General features: G+C 39.2%; 1 pseudogene; it reads left to right on the top strand.

Annotated features, from left to right (window-relative positions):
• Nucleotides 1–13,288: 13,288 nt before the first annotated feature.
• On the top strand, nt 13,289–14,356 carry LOC120858078 (annotated as a pseudogene).

Below are 14,356 nucleotides of genomic sequence, written 5' to 3' on the forward strand. Positions count from 1 at the left end.
CGCAAAGGCTTCTGCGCAGGCGCAATGCGGCGCTTTCGGCCGCAGCTGCGGGGCTGGGTCTGTGGCGGTGGTGGGCAAAGAGCTCATCAGCTGCTGGCTGTTGGCCCGACTCTGGCCCTACGTGGACCAGGCTTGCAATGAGTTCATCCGAAACCTCCGCTGCCTCCTACTGTCCCCATCTGATAATCGGACCTGAATACCCCTTTTACAGATTATTCCCAAACTCGCGACACTGATTCTATTGGTTTGGAGACTAAGCTGTTAGTGAGAAGTATCTTTGGCAAATAAGAGACTTACAGCATTTTTCATAAAATATTGAAACGCATTTATGCTTCTGCAAGCATTGTCCACTCTCTCTCGAAGGAAACTATATTAAACAAGCACTCAAGAGGAGGTACTAGTCCAAATGTTGAGGGCTGAAAAAAGATGTACATGCTTAACATTAACCTTTCCCAACCAGAGATGCTGACACCTCCGAGTGAAGAATTTTCCGTGCAAAACATAAACATTTTGAAGCCAGCGGCATGTAGTGGTCCGTGCATAGAGTGAAGCAGCCCACACAGGCAGACTAAGTGCTATATCTACCCTTCAGCCACTCCCCAAAGCTTGCTCAGAGAAACAGTACTTTACCAGTTTGAGAGTGAAGCAGGGCCCAGAAAGTTCTGTTTATCGGTGAGGAAATGGCGAACTGGAAAGGTTCAGCGAGGCTCCTGAGTTCCAAACTCAAAAAGAATTTTTCTGGGCAGAAATGTGTCCCCAACCTCCTACCACTCGGCTATGGTGAGATAGTTCAGTTTTTCAAAAGGAGATGAAACCTAGATTTTAAAAATGTGAATTGCAAATGTTGGCAATATTTGTTTTAAAGAAAAATTTTAGAAAGAGTCAACATTCAATTTCTAAGCCACCATTTCCAGACTCTGGGACTAAAGGCTGCTTTGGTCTTTGGCGTGTGTCCTAAGTCGCTTCAGTCTGCTCCAGGCAAGAATATTGGAGAGGGTTGCCATGCCCTCCTCCAGGGGGTCTTCCCTACCTGAGGATCGAACTGGTGTCTAGGTGTGTCTCCTGCATTGCAGGCGAATTCTTTACCAGGTGAGCCATCTGGGAAAACTTGGTTATTGGAAGCTCTGTGGAAGAGGGGTTTAGGTGTAGCCCTCTGATTGGGAGTGGTGGTGGTTTAGTTGCTAAGTCGTGTCCAGCTCTTGCAACCCCATGGACTGTAGCCTGTCAAGCTCCTCTGTTCATGGGATTTCCCAGGCAAGAATAAGGGACTGGGTTGCCATTTCTTTCTCCACTGATTGGGAGTGAGTCTGGGGAATTGACTTGAAACTGTAGCCATGTATTAACTACATTGTTCTTAATTCATATGTTTACTTGAGAAAGTTTCAAGGAAATTGAATGAGATTATGTGAAGACTAGAGGAAAACAATAAAATGGGAAAGACTAGAGTTCTCTTCCATGGCACCCCACTCCAGTACTCTTGCCTGGCAAATCCCATGGACGGAAGAGCCTGGAAGGCTGCAATCCATGGGGTCGCTAGGAGTTGGACACGACTGGGCGACTTCACTTTCACTTTTCACTTTCATGCATTGGAGAAGGAAATGGCAACCCACTCCAGTGTTCTTGCCTGGAGAATCCCAGGGACGGGGGAGCCTGGTGGGCTGCCGTCTATGGGGTCGCACAGAGTCGGACATGACTGAAGTGACTCAGCAGCAGCAGCAGCAGCAGCAGAGTTCTCTTCAAGAAAATTAGAGATACCAAGGGAACATTTCATGCAGAGATGGGCACAATAAGTGACAGAAATGGTATGTACCTAACAGAAGCAGAAGATATTAAGAAGAGGTGGCAAGAATACACAGAAGAACTATATAAAAAAGAACTTCATGACCCAGATAACCACGATGGTGTGATCACTCACCTAGAGCCAAACATCCTGGAATGCGAAGTCAAGTGGGCCTTAGGAAGCATCACTATGAACAAAGCTAGTGGAGGCGATGGAATTCCAGTCGAGCTATTTCAATTCCTGAAAGATCATGCTGTGAAAGTGCTGCAGTCAATATGCCAGCATATTTGGAAAACTCAGCAGTGGCCACAGGACTGAAAAAGGTCAGTTTTCATTCTAATCCCAAGGAAAAGCAATATCAAAGAATGTTAAAACATTTTTACTACTGCACAATTGCACTCATCACGCACACTGGGAAAGTAATGCTCAAAATTCTCCAAGCCAGACTTCAACTGTATGTGAACAACCGCGAACTTCCAGATGGTCAGGCTGGATTTAGAAAAGGCAGAGGAAGCAGAAATCAAATTGCCAACATCCGTTGGATCATGGAAAAAGCAAGAGAGTTCCAGAAAAACATCTACTTCTGCTTTATTAACTATGCCAAAGCCTTTGACTGTGTGGATCACTACAAACTGTGGAAAATTCTTCTAGATATGGGAATACCAGACCACCTGACCTGCTTCCTGAGAAATCTGTATGCAGGTCAAGAAGCAACAGTTAGAACTGGACATGGAACAATGGACTGGTTCCAAATTGGAAAAGGAGTATGCCAAGACTGTATACTGTCACCCTGTTTATTTAACTTCTATGCAGAGTAAATCATAAGAAATGCTGGGCTGGATGAAACACAAGCTGAAATCAAGATTGCTTGTAGAAATATCAATAACCTCAGATATGCAGATGACACCACCCTTATGGCAGAAAGTGAAGAGGAACTCAAAAGCCTCTTGATGAAAGTGAAAGAAGAGAGTGAAAAAGCTGGTTTAAAACTCAACATTCAAAAAACTAAGATCATGGCATCTGGTCCCATCACTTAATGGCAAATAGATGGAGAAACAATGGAAACAGTGACAGTCTTTATTGTCTTGGGCTCCAAAATCACTGCAAATGGTGATTGCAGCCATGGAATTAAAAGACACTTGCTCCTTGGAAGGAAAGTTATGACCAACCTAGACAGCATATTCAAAAGCAGAGACATTACTTTGCCAACAAAGGTCTGTCTAGTCCATGATATGGTTTTTCCAGTGGTCATGCATGGATGTGAGAGTTGGACTGTGAAGAAAGCTGAGCACTGAAGAACTGATGCTTTTGAACTGTGATGTTGGAGAAGACTCTTGAGAGTCCCTTGGTCTGCAAGGAGATCCAACCAGTCCATCCTAAAGGAGACCAGTCCCGGGTGTTCATTGGAAGGACTGATACTGAGGCTGAAACTCCAATACTTTGGCCCCCTCATGTGAAGAGTTGACTCATTGGAAAAGACCCTGATGCTGGGAGGGATTGGGGGCAGGAGGAGAAGGGAATGACAGAGGATGAGATGGCTGGATGGCATCACTGACTCAATGCCCATGAGTTTGGGTGAACTCCGGGAGTTGATGATGGACAGGGAGGCGCGGGGTGTGCTGCGATTCATGGGGTCATGAAGAGTCAGACACAACTGAGCGACTGAACTAAAATGAAGCAACTTAACATGGACTGTAGCCCACCAGGCTCCTCTGTCCATGGAGATTCTCCAGGCGAGAATACTGGAGTGTGTTGCCATGCCCTGCTCCAGGGGATCTTCCCAACCCAGAGATCAAACCCGAGTCTCTTATGTCTCCTGCATTGGCAGGTGGGTATTAATGGGACCCATGAAAGCTTAATTATAAGATGGCAAAATCTATATAGTTTCTGTTTCATTTTTGTCTTTTTTTTTAAAAATAGTTTTACCTACTTTCCAAAACAGGATAAAGTCTGCTGTTTCCAAGCTTTCATTTTTAAATATTATTTGTATTATGAAAATATTCAAGCATACACAAAAGCTAAGTCGAATAGAACGATGAACTCTTTATAGCATTACGTATGTTTAAGAACCGCTAAAAGCACCTTACAAGAAAGACAGTACGCATCTGCCAGTACACATTAACATTTTTGCTAGATATTTTAAATCTATTTTTTGTGTTTCTTTGTTGTTTTGTCCAGCTTTAGGGTTTTGAAATAAACCACTCAAACAATATCCATAGTACCCACAGCTTTAGGAGAAATTTTTTCTGAGGTTTGACTTGACATCCCATAAGTTTTCTAAAAACCTGAACAATCTCATTTATGTATTCATTTCTTCCTTAAAAAAAGATGAAAATTTCCCCTGGTCATTATCTCATTCATTAAAATTTCTTGGTTGCTAAATGCTAAAGGATACAGATTCTGGGAAACACCAAGAATTGTATAAATTAGGGATGCTTAGTATGCCAGGGAGTGAAAAATAGCCCATCCATATGTATTATTTTATAGATGTATAAAATACAGGTACAAAAGAGTCTATTTTATAGAGTCTCTAAGAATCCACTGCAAATCAAAGGTGGTTTCAGACCCTTTCATTCATTCAGCAAATATTTATTGGGCTCCTACTTTGTTCCAGGCTCTGAGCTCATCAATTTAGGGAGGACAGAGATGCAGAGACACATTTCTGTATTGTCAAGGATTGAGAACAGTCAGTGGCAATTACAAACCACTATATTTCAACTAAAATTTTATGTACGAAGTTGATGTCAAAGGACAGTTCTACTTTGTGCTATGGTCAAGACAGCATAGAGAGAGAGGGTCTGTGGAGAGTTTCTTGTGTCTGTTTTGTTCCGATCCTGCTCCTGTTGCACCCAGAATGAGGTAGTGCTGGTGCTACATCTTCTCAAGCCTAAAGAGGGACTCTGTGGAACCCAAGAGTTTGGGACTTGTTTTTCCTGGTTGTAAAACACAGAGAATTGCACTGACTCTTGTATATAAATTAGAGAAGGCAGTGGCCATAAGCTAGAGGTGGCTGCCCTGGGATTCCGCAGCACTCCCAGATTAGGCAGCGTTGACAAATGTGCACACATTTTCCTGGACCTGATGTGGGCCACACAGAGGACAGTCAGCGTTAGGCCTGTTGGCCCGTTCAAAAGACTTGACTAGAGCTGTAGAGGCACCCAGTGACCAGAAGCTAGAGATGAACACAGGAGTCTTAGAATCTACAGAGGTTATTGTAGGCAAACACTTATGTCTGTCTAGACCAAAGGCACTCAAGGAAGAGGTCTCTAATGATGGGAATCTCCAAAGAACCTCTAAAAGCACAAAAACACCCATCTGTCAGACCCAGTTGTATAGACCAATCCTATCAAAACAGAACTTCCCTATCCCCTTAGCTGTCCTGCCGCCTTCCACTTTCACACAGCAGATCAGATAGCAGTTAGCTAGTGGAGAACGTCTATGGGGTCGCACAGAGTCAGACACGACTGAAGCGACTTAGCAGCAGCAGCAGCAGTGGAGAACGAGGCAAGTTGAGGAGAAAGCTGAAGAAGGCAGGACTTGCATGGGAGAGGGGGAAGAGGGCTTACAGTAGCATCTTAGAATGAAGACTGCAAGATTCGATTGCCATCTTGAACTAGAAACATTCTAATTACTAAATCGACTCTCTCTCTTTCTCTCTCTCTTTTAACTTATAAAATACTGTACATTATCAAAGAATAAGCCAAAAAGTCAGAGAATCTGCTCAATTTTTCATTTAGGGGCATGAGAAAATTATCCCCTCCAAATAAATCTTTTTAAAAGATAGCAAAAGTAAAAAAATTAGACTGGTATGTGTATATGTATAGCTGATTCACTTTGGTGTACAGCCGAAACTAATGCAACATTGTAAATCAACTAACTTCAATAAAAATTAATTTTGAAAATTAAAAAAATTAAACTGGCATTTGGATAGTATCCCATGAATCTTGCATTTAATATCCTAACTCCATCTCTATAAATTTCAGTTTGTTATTTCTGATCTTCATGCTTTGATGACAAGTGATGCCCTGAGTTTTTTTCAAAACTATTTTGTGTCTCTCATAAGACTTTTATTTTTTCTTCTCGCCTTTGCTAGTTCTGGTTCTGTCTTGAAGACGTGTTCATTAGACGATGTTGACGGACAGTACAACTAGTGATCCTATTTTTAGACCTTGGCATAAACTTGAACTTGAAATTTGATAATGATGTTTTGCTTGTAGTGATTGCTGCTATCACCGTGCAACATGTATCAGCATCCAGTCTCCATGGATAGACGCCATCAAGCTTGCAGATCTGGGTGTCTTGCTCCTTGAGCGCTGCAGCAACTTAACAGCCGTGAGCTTTTTGTCAGTTTATTTTTGGAGTGAAAAACTCCTTTTTTTTCACCAGCTGGCTCCAAACCCTTTCCTTCTGAGTGCAGTCCTCTAGAGTGACAATTCCTGGAGGAGAGGAATTCTGCCCTGCAACTTCTCTAAGTGGTAACATGAAGCCTTTCACAACAGTTTTCTGGCTTCTGGCCAGAACACATCAATAACTCCTTTGTCTAAAAAGGCCTCATCCTTTTTCAGGGGCTGTTTCGCAAATGTTGAGACAAAAGTTTTCCTGACATCCTTCTTACAGAAAGGTGAGTTAAGTAAGAAGAGATTCTTTCCAAAGAGGCTTTTTCCTATCATCAAAGGAAAAGAACCAAAAGGAAGTTTGAGAGACCCTAAGAGTAAAGGAAAGAGAGGGGATCTGTCAAAATTAACAATGTAGAGCGACAAAGTAAGATCCAAAGGTCAGACTAGTTGGGAAAAATAGCTGTCTTTCATTAGTATAATAGTGCATTTTTCTCTATTTTGAATTTCTTTAATTTTGGGGGTTATCACTTGTAGTGTATTCCTTAATTTAGAAACAATGAAATAGCCATGCAAATACCATAGGGGCCAGGGTTCCAGTTCTAATAGTAGCTCAATTTACCTTATTTGTCTAAGCAAGTTACACACCTAAGCCTCAATTTATTGATGACTTAACAATAGGACGAGGGTAACAGCACCTACCCCAACAGTTACTTTTACAAAACTTAGATCATATTTGTGAAAAGTGGTTTTGTAAACTATATAAATATTGGTCCTTATCTATGTCATCTTTGTATTTGCTCAAGGAGGTTACCAAATGTCTGGTTCCCACAGTCTCACTGTAAGCACCTGTACTGCAGGCAGTTAACTTCTGCACTCACCTCTCCCCACAGCACAGCCCCGAACATGCAGTAGGTAGTGGATAAATGCAAACAGAACTGAACTAAGATGAACCAATTTATCAAAGCCTGGGGCAGCAGAATGCCTCTATGTACTGGTCCTTGATATTGAGAAAGAAATCAGTGGTGCATTTACAAGGAAAGCTGAAAGAAGATTTTCGAAATAGAAAAAAAAAGTTTGGGGAGGTATAATGTAAACCTCATGAAACTTTTTATAAACCTTGTCCTAGAGAAAGTAGTTCAAGGAGGAAAAGAACAGCATTAATGTGCAGCAGGGGTAGTTTCCCAAGACATGTCATCAGGATTAAACAAGGACTTCTTTCAGAATTGCTCAAAGGCAGACGTGCTCTCAGTATTCAAACTCTGTTCCTCCTTTTTCCTTTTAAATTTCCCCCAAAGCTTAGGGAAATTTATGAATCACTGTTTTTTAAATTAGCTTTTCGTCAATGTTTTATTATTTTTTGAACCAGATTACCAATATTTTTTCCAGTATCAGAATGATTTTGCTAATTTTGAGACTTTATAAAGAAAGACTGCCTGAGGGATTTTGAAAAAAATGCTACAGTAAAAATACAAGTAACGATTTTAATGATAATATTCAAATTACAAATGTGCTGTTTGTGTCCGACTCTTAATGACTCCATGAACTGTAACCCGCCAGGCTCCTCTGTCCATAGGATTTCCCAGGCAAGAATACTGGGGTGGCTTATCATTTCCTCCTCCAGAGTGAAGATTTTTCAAGATTGTGCGCAGGTAGATTTCCTAGCAAACTAAACCGGAGTAGACAAACTCCAGCAGGAGAATTTTTAAGATCCTTCAGGGGAAGGAAGTTAACAGAGGAAGTGCCCACTTGCTTGGTTTCAGTGGGTAGTTCAGACTGACCTGGAGAGTCCAACTAGCAAGGAGATGACTGGATTCTCTGAATCAGTTTTAGGGGGTTGAGAAACAAGTTATGGTTGATCTCATACGTGCGTGCGGTCTTCAGGCCTGTGCTACTTTTAGCAGGAGTATGTCTCCCCCTAGAGGGCAAATAGAGCATTTGTTCCTTCAGGCTCCTTACTCAGAGTTCAGTAATTAATAGGTTTTCCCCCCTTCCTTCCTTCCTTCATTCGTTCTTTCAACAAATACTTATTTAATCCTATTACTTTGCTGTTTGTTATAACAGATGCTGAAGATACAGCTGAAAATAAGGTCAACACGTTCATTGTCTCTATGGGAATTATAGTTTAGTGTGAGAAATGAACGTTAAAAAATCACCTGAATGCCTAAATAATGACAATAGTGATAAGTTACATAGAGGAAAAGTGTGGAGGATAATATGACTTTCAATAGAAAACCTCAGTCATACAGGGAGAGTAAGGAAAACTTCCCTGCGACCTGGAAGATAGATGGATATAGCCAAATGAAAAGTGTGGAGGAGGTGTAGGGAGTGGGCCTTCCCCCAAATGGAAGAGTATTCAAAGATTTCGAAGAGGGAAAGAGCTTAGGAAGTTGGAAGAAAAGAAAGAGGTCAGAATAAGTAGGCTGGGGCACAAGTTGAGGCTAGAAAGGTGCAAATGCTGCAGATCAGGCAGGGTTTGTGGGGCATGTGAAGGAGTCTAAACTTTATCCCCAAAGAATAGGAAGCTATGGACAGATTTTGTGCAAGTGACATGACCACAGCTGTGCTTCTAAAGAAGTATTTTGATTTTATGATGAAGAATGGATTACAGAAGGGACAGAGTAGGGAGTAAGATAGAGAAAAGAACAATTAAGAGATGCAGGCAGGAAATGATGGGAAGTTGAACTAGAGTAGTGGCCGCAGGAAAGGAGAGAAGTGGGTTCATTTGAAATATTTTAAGGTCAGAATTGATAAAACTTGGGGATTGACTACAAGCTGGACTGGTTACAGCTTGCCAAGAATGAGTCCTAGAGTTTTGCTCTGAGCTCGTGAATGAATTGAGGAGCTGTTTACAAAGATAGGAACTGAAGAATAAGCAGGTTATGTGTGATGTGTGTGTGTGGGGGGGTGTTGGAGGGAATCTGATTAAAGATCGGTTTATCAAATATTTACTGAGACTCCTCCTATATGTCAGCCACTATGTTTAACACTGGACCCTAGAAATGAAAGAGTTGGAGCCCATGCAGGATCCTTATCTGCAAGAAACTTTCGGCTCACAGAAAATAATGATACCATTAATAGATTACTTCAATATAATGTAGCTTTGCAAGAAGGAACAATGTCCAGAAGAAGCCCAGAAAAGAGGCAGCTTAGCGTAACCCCGGGGTTGGGGGTGTTCAGAGACTTCTTAAAGATGATAACTGAACACTCGTGAAAGGTTAGAAGCAGTAAAATATGGTAAAGGCAGGTGGGAGTTTTTCCTCAGGAAAAAGAAGTAATAGCTTATTTAGACCAGTCATTCCTCTGAAAACAATTAAAATACTAGATAGAATATTTTTTAAAGACTTCCTAAAAGTATCCAAGATGGGTTAAAATAGGATTCTTTGAGGACCTATATTTTATTTTTAATTGAAGAATAGTTAATTGACAATATTATATGAGATTCAAGTGCACAACATTGTGATTCAATATTTTCATAGATTATATTCCATTTACAGTGATTATATTGGCTATATTCCTCGTGCTGTACAGTATATCCTTGTAGCTTATTTATTTTATACATAGTAGCTCTTGATCTTCCACCCCTATCCTGTCTCTACCAGCTCCCCTCTCCTCACTGGTTTGTTCCCTATATTTTTGAGTAAAAGACTTATAACCTCAATTCTATTCCAAACCACAGAAGGACAAACTTCAAAAATTCTTTAAAGAAATAAATATAACATTGGAACCAGAATCTGATAAGACTGTACAAAAGGGAAAACTACACACTGATTTCACTTATGAAGATCAATGCAAATAGCCTAAGTAAAACATTACCAAATGGAATCAAACAGCATGGAATGTCATGACCAAGGGTAAACTGCTTTAGGAATATAAATAGGGTTCAATGTTAGGAAATATATTAATATGTTTTAAAATGTTATTATATATATGTGAAGAAAAAATCTTGCAATTATCGCCAAAGTGCTGGAAAAATATTTGAGAAAATTCAAGGTGTATTCCTAGTAAAAATAACTTTCAAACGAGAAATAAAAGACTATTTTCTTAACATCACAAAGTTTCTTGCTTACCAACTCCTGCTTATCTTGCTCATCTCTTGCTTATCTTACTATTTTCATGGGAAAACACCAGCAGCATTTATACTAATGTCTAAAACAAAACGAGGCTATCCACAACTACTATAACATCAAACATGGTATTAAAGGTATTTGCCATAGCCTTGTTACAAAGAAAGCAATTAAATGTATGAGAGTTGTAGATAATCTGATGATATGTCTAGAAAATGAAATGGAAAAGCTACTACAAACCAAAAGATGATTCAGTAAGGTAGCAGGATATAAAAGCAGTTTACAGAAGTCAGTAAGCTTCATAGAAACAGGGAAGAACCAGTTAGCCAGTTAGAAGGTACCATAGCAGAGAATATTCACATCCCATTTAATAGCAACCATAGTTCCAAAACTCGTAGGAATGAAGTTAAGAAGAAATATGTAAAAATATATGAGAAAAATTTTATAATACTCCCCAACGACACAAAAGTGGACTCAAGCCAATGAAAGACACACCTTAAGTGAATTCATAAATTTAATATAATTTCAATACAAATTTCAACAAGATTTTTGTTTTTTAGTTAGCAAAATGGATGCTTATGCTCATGTGAGAAAATAAACAAGAACTGCCAGGGAAACCTTGAAAAGAAGAGCAATGAGGAGGGGCCAGTCTTACTAGACATGTAAAACACTGTAAAGCCTTCATACTTAAAAGGATGTAGAATTAGGGCATAAACAGACACCAGGGGAACATGACATAAAGTCTAGGCATCAATCCAATAATAAATTTATTATATGCTTCAAAATAATGAAAAATGGATTCAAATAAGTGTTGCTGAGACAATTCTGTATTATTTGGGAAAAGATAAACTTGTATCTGTAGCTTATACTGCACACCAAGATAAACGCCACATGGATCACTTAATTAAACATAACAAAAACGGAAACTGTACAAGTTACAGAAGAAAACATGTAGATTTCTGTATAATATACCCGTGGGGGAAGTGGGGAAAGCATTCATATGACTCAAAATCTAGACTCAATAGAAGACTTGATAAATTCCCTTACACACAGTTTTTTAAAATTTCATGGCCCAAATACTGTAAGACCAAAAACGAAGAATTCACTGGACAAAATATTCACAACTCTACTATAGAAAAAGTTAATCTCCCTAATATCTAAAGGTGTTCTAGAAATAAAAAGACATAGCGTAGTGTTAGTTGCTCAGTCGTGTCTGACTCTCTGCAATCCTACAGACTGTAGCCCGCCAGGCTCCTCTGTCCATGAGATTCTCCAGGCAAGAGTATTGGAGTGGATTGCCATTTCCTTCTCCAGAGGATCTTGCCGACCCAGGGATCAAACCTGGGTCTCCTGCATCGCAGGCAGATTCTTTACCATTTGAGCTACAGGGAAGACCCAAAAAAAGAGACATAAGTCAAGTAGAAAAATGAGCACAAGACATAAACTGATGGTTTAAAAAGATGCACGCAAGTGGCCCTTGAAATACGGTAAACTCACTCAAAAAAGAAAAGGAAATTACATTGAGATAGAATTTCTTGCTGTAGTAGCAAAAATCCAAAACTTTGAGAGAACAATTTGTTGCCAAAGCTTTAGGGAAAACGACACTGACATGCTACTGGTGAAAAGTGTAGAATGTACAGCTCTTGAGGAGAATTTCCTAGTTTTCATAACTTCTTTATTGGAGTATAGCTGATTTACAATGTTATGTTAGTTTCTGCTGTATGGCAATCAGTTATATATATATATATATATATATATATATATACTCTTTTTTTAAAAAAAATTCTTTTCCCATATAGGTCATTTACAGAGTGTTGAGAAGAGTTCCCTGTGCTGTAGAGCAGGTCGTTATTAGTTATCAATTTTATAGGGAGTTTTGTATTATCTACCAAAATTGCAAATAGATGCATTCACCCTTTAACCTAGCAATCACATTTTTAAGAAATCCATCCTGAAAGTGGCACAGTGGTAAGAATCTGCCTGCCAATGCAGGAGACGCGAGAGACAGGAGTTTGACCCCTGGGGTTAGGAAGATCCCCTGGAGTAGGAAATGGCAACCCACTCCAGTATTCTTGCCTGGAAAATTCCATGGACAGAGGAGCCTAGCAGGCTACCGTCCATGGGGTCACAAAGAACTGGACACAAGTGAGTAGACTCGCACACACAGTGCTCATAGTAAAAGTACATCTGCACAAACGTGAAATAATATGTGCACAAGGTCAGTCATGGTGGCATTATTTTTAATGGTAAAAATCCTAGAAATGTCCCAAATACTATCAGTAGTGGCGATCTGAATAAGCTATGGTACACAGTGGAACACTCTGAAGCTGTAAACATTATACGCATTTCCTTCTCCAGAGAGTCTTCCCAACCCAGGGATCGAATCCAGGTCTCTCACATTGTAGACAGATGCTTTACCGTCTGAGCCACCAGGGAAGTCCTGTATTTATGTATACGTTATAAATAATGTATATATATATAGTACATTATATAGTTATACATATATAGTACATATATATCTAACAAATATTTTTATATGTTGCTATAGAATAATCATATGTTTTATGTGAGGTGAAGGGCAGAACACTGTATATAGTAACTATCCTTTGAATAAAACGAAACTTTGGAAAGATTAACCAGAAACTAATGAAAATATTTATTCACAGAAGGTGATGGGGGAATTAGGATAAGGGGATAGGGGTGGAAGGGGGACTCCTCTGAGTGTATTTTTAATGTAGTTTTGACTTTAGAATCATGTAATTATTTTATATATTCAAAAAGTAAATTAAACCAAACAGGAAAAAAAGGGCAAGCCCTAAAATTGAAAACAAAAGAGACCTAAATGTGTATAATATTGGTAACATAACCAAAAACAAAGATTTATTTCAATTGACCTTCAAACATAGGAATTTGTCCTTCTTTAGTGGGTCACATTCTAAGAACTAAACAACTCAAACTTCATTTTGCAGTTTTTTTTTTGTTAGTACTAATATTGGCATTGTGAGACTGTTTTGTGTATGCTATAGGATAAAGCAAAAAGTTCAATATAAGAAGTAATACACATGTTAAATTAAATGTTAAAAACTTAGTGTTTTAATTCAAGTTAAATGCAAAACACAAGATACAGGTATTCCGAAGAAGCCAGTAAGCTCACTGAAGATGTGAACAGGCGGAGTAACACAGAGTCTGGGGTGAATCCCTAAGTGAGGAAACACAAAAAATGTCCTTCAGTGGATCAAGTATGATGATTTCTCAGACAGCCTCTGTGAAGCTGATGGCATATTAGCTGAATATGATAGGTTGGCACTGAATCTGTAGATTGTCCTTAATCCTAAACATTACACAGTGAGAAGCGACCAGACGCTTGGAAGATAGGGAACAGCATTGTTTATGAAGAAAATAAAGTCACAGACAATGAAAGACATTTAAATATTTTGGCTTCTAGTCAAGGGAAACGTGAAGAGAACATTTTCCACAGATGGCTAGAAGATCTTTGTGTAAAATAGTGGTGTACTTCAGACATATCTGGACTACATGCAAGCAATAATGTGTGTTTGAGTGTGAGAGAGCTTTTACAACATAGCTGTTTGGAAAGTGGGGACATACATTGCAGAATTTCACCAGTGGGTTTGATGGAATTTTGACTGAAGGACAAGAAGGCCTAAGAACATGTATTTTCCTTACTTAAAAGAGTTAAGGCCATTATCTAAAATGCTACTATCCACTGGGCACCCAGATTTCCATCTATTCACTGAAAATGAAGTTTAATTTCAGACAACAAGATTAAAAAATTAGTCTTGGAAATATTTAATGAAGTAAAACAATTTTTTTTTTTACATTTTATGGAATTCATTTTTTGGCTTGGAATTAAAAAAAGAAGCAAGCTAATTATAGGCACATTTTAGGACACAGTTTAGAGATGTTTCCAAAATTATGGATTGTGTTGGCTGGTTTAAATGTTGACTGTGGAAAATATTCAGACTCAGGGTTTGGGCACTGCCTTAAAGGTCTTGTTTTGAGAGACATTGATAGCAAATACACCAGAAAGTGGGCCCATGTATGAAATTCATCCAAACTGACAGGAAATAGTATCATTGTCTAATGCATTTGGAAGAATTTCTACAAATCTGAAAGAATTGGAAAACTTCAGAAAGTTGTTGCAAAATATCCATTAA

The sequence above is a fragment of the Oryx dammah genome, unplaced genomic scaffold, assembly GCF_014754425.2.
Source record: "Oryx dammah isolate SB20612 unplaced genomic scaffold, SCBI_Odam_1.1 HiC_scaffold_29, whole genome shotgun sequence".
In the NCBI taxonomy this organism is placed as follows: Eukaryota; Metazoa; Chordata; class Mammalia; order Artiodactyla; family Bovidae; genus Oryx; species Oryx dammah.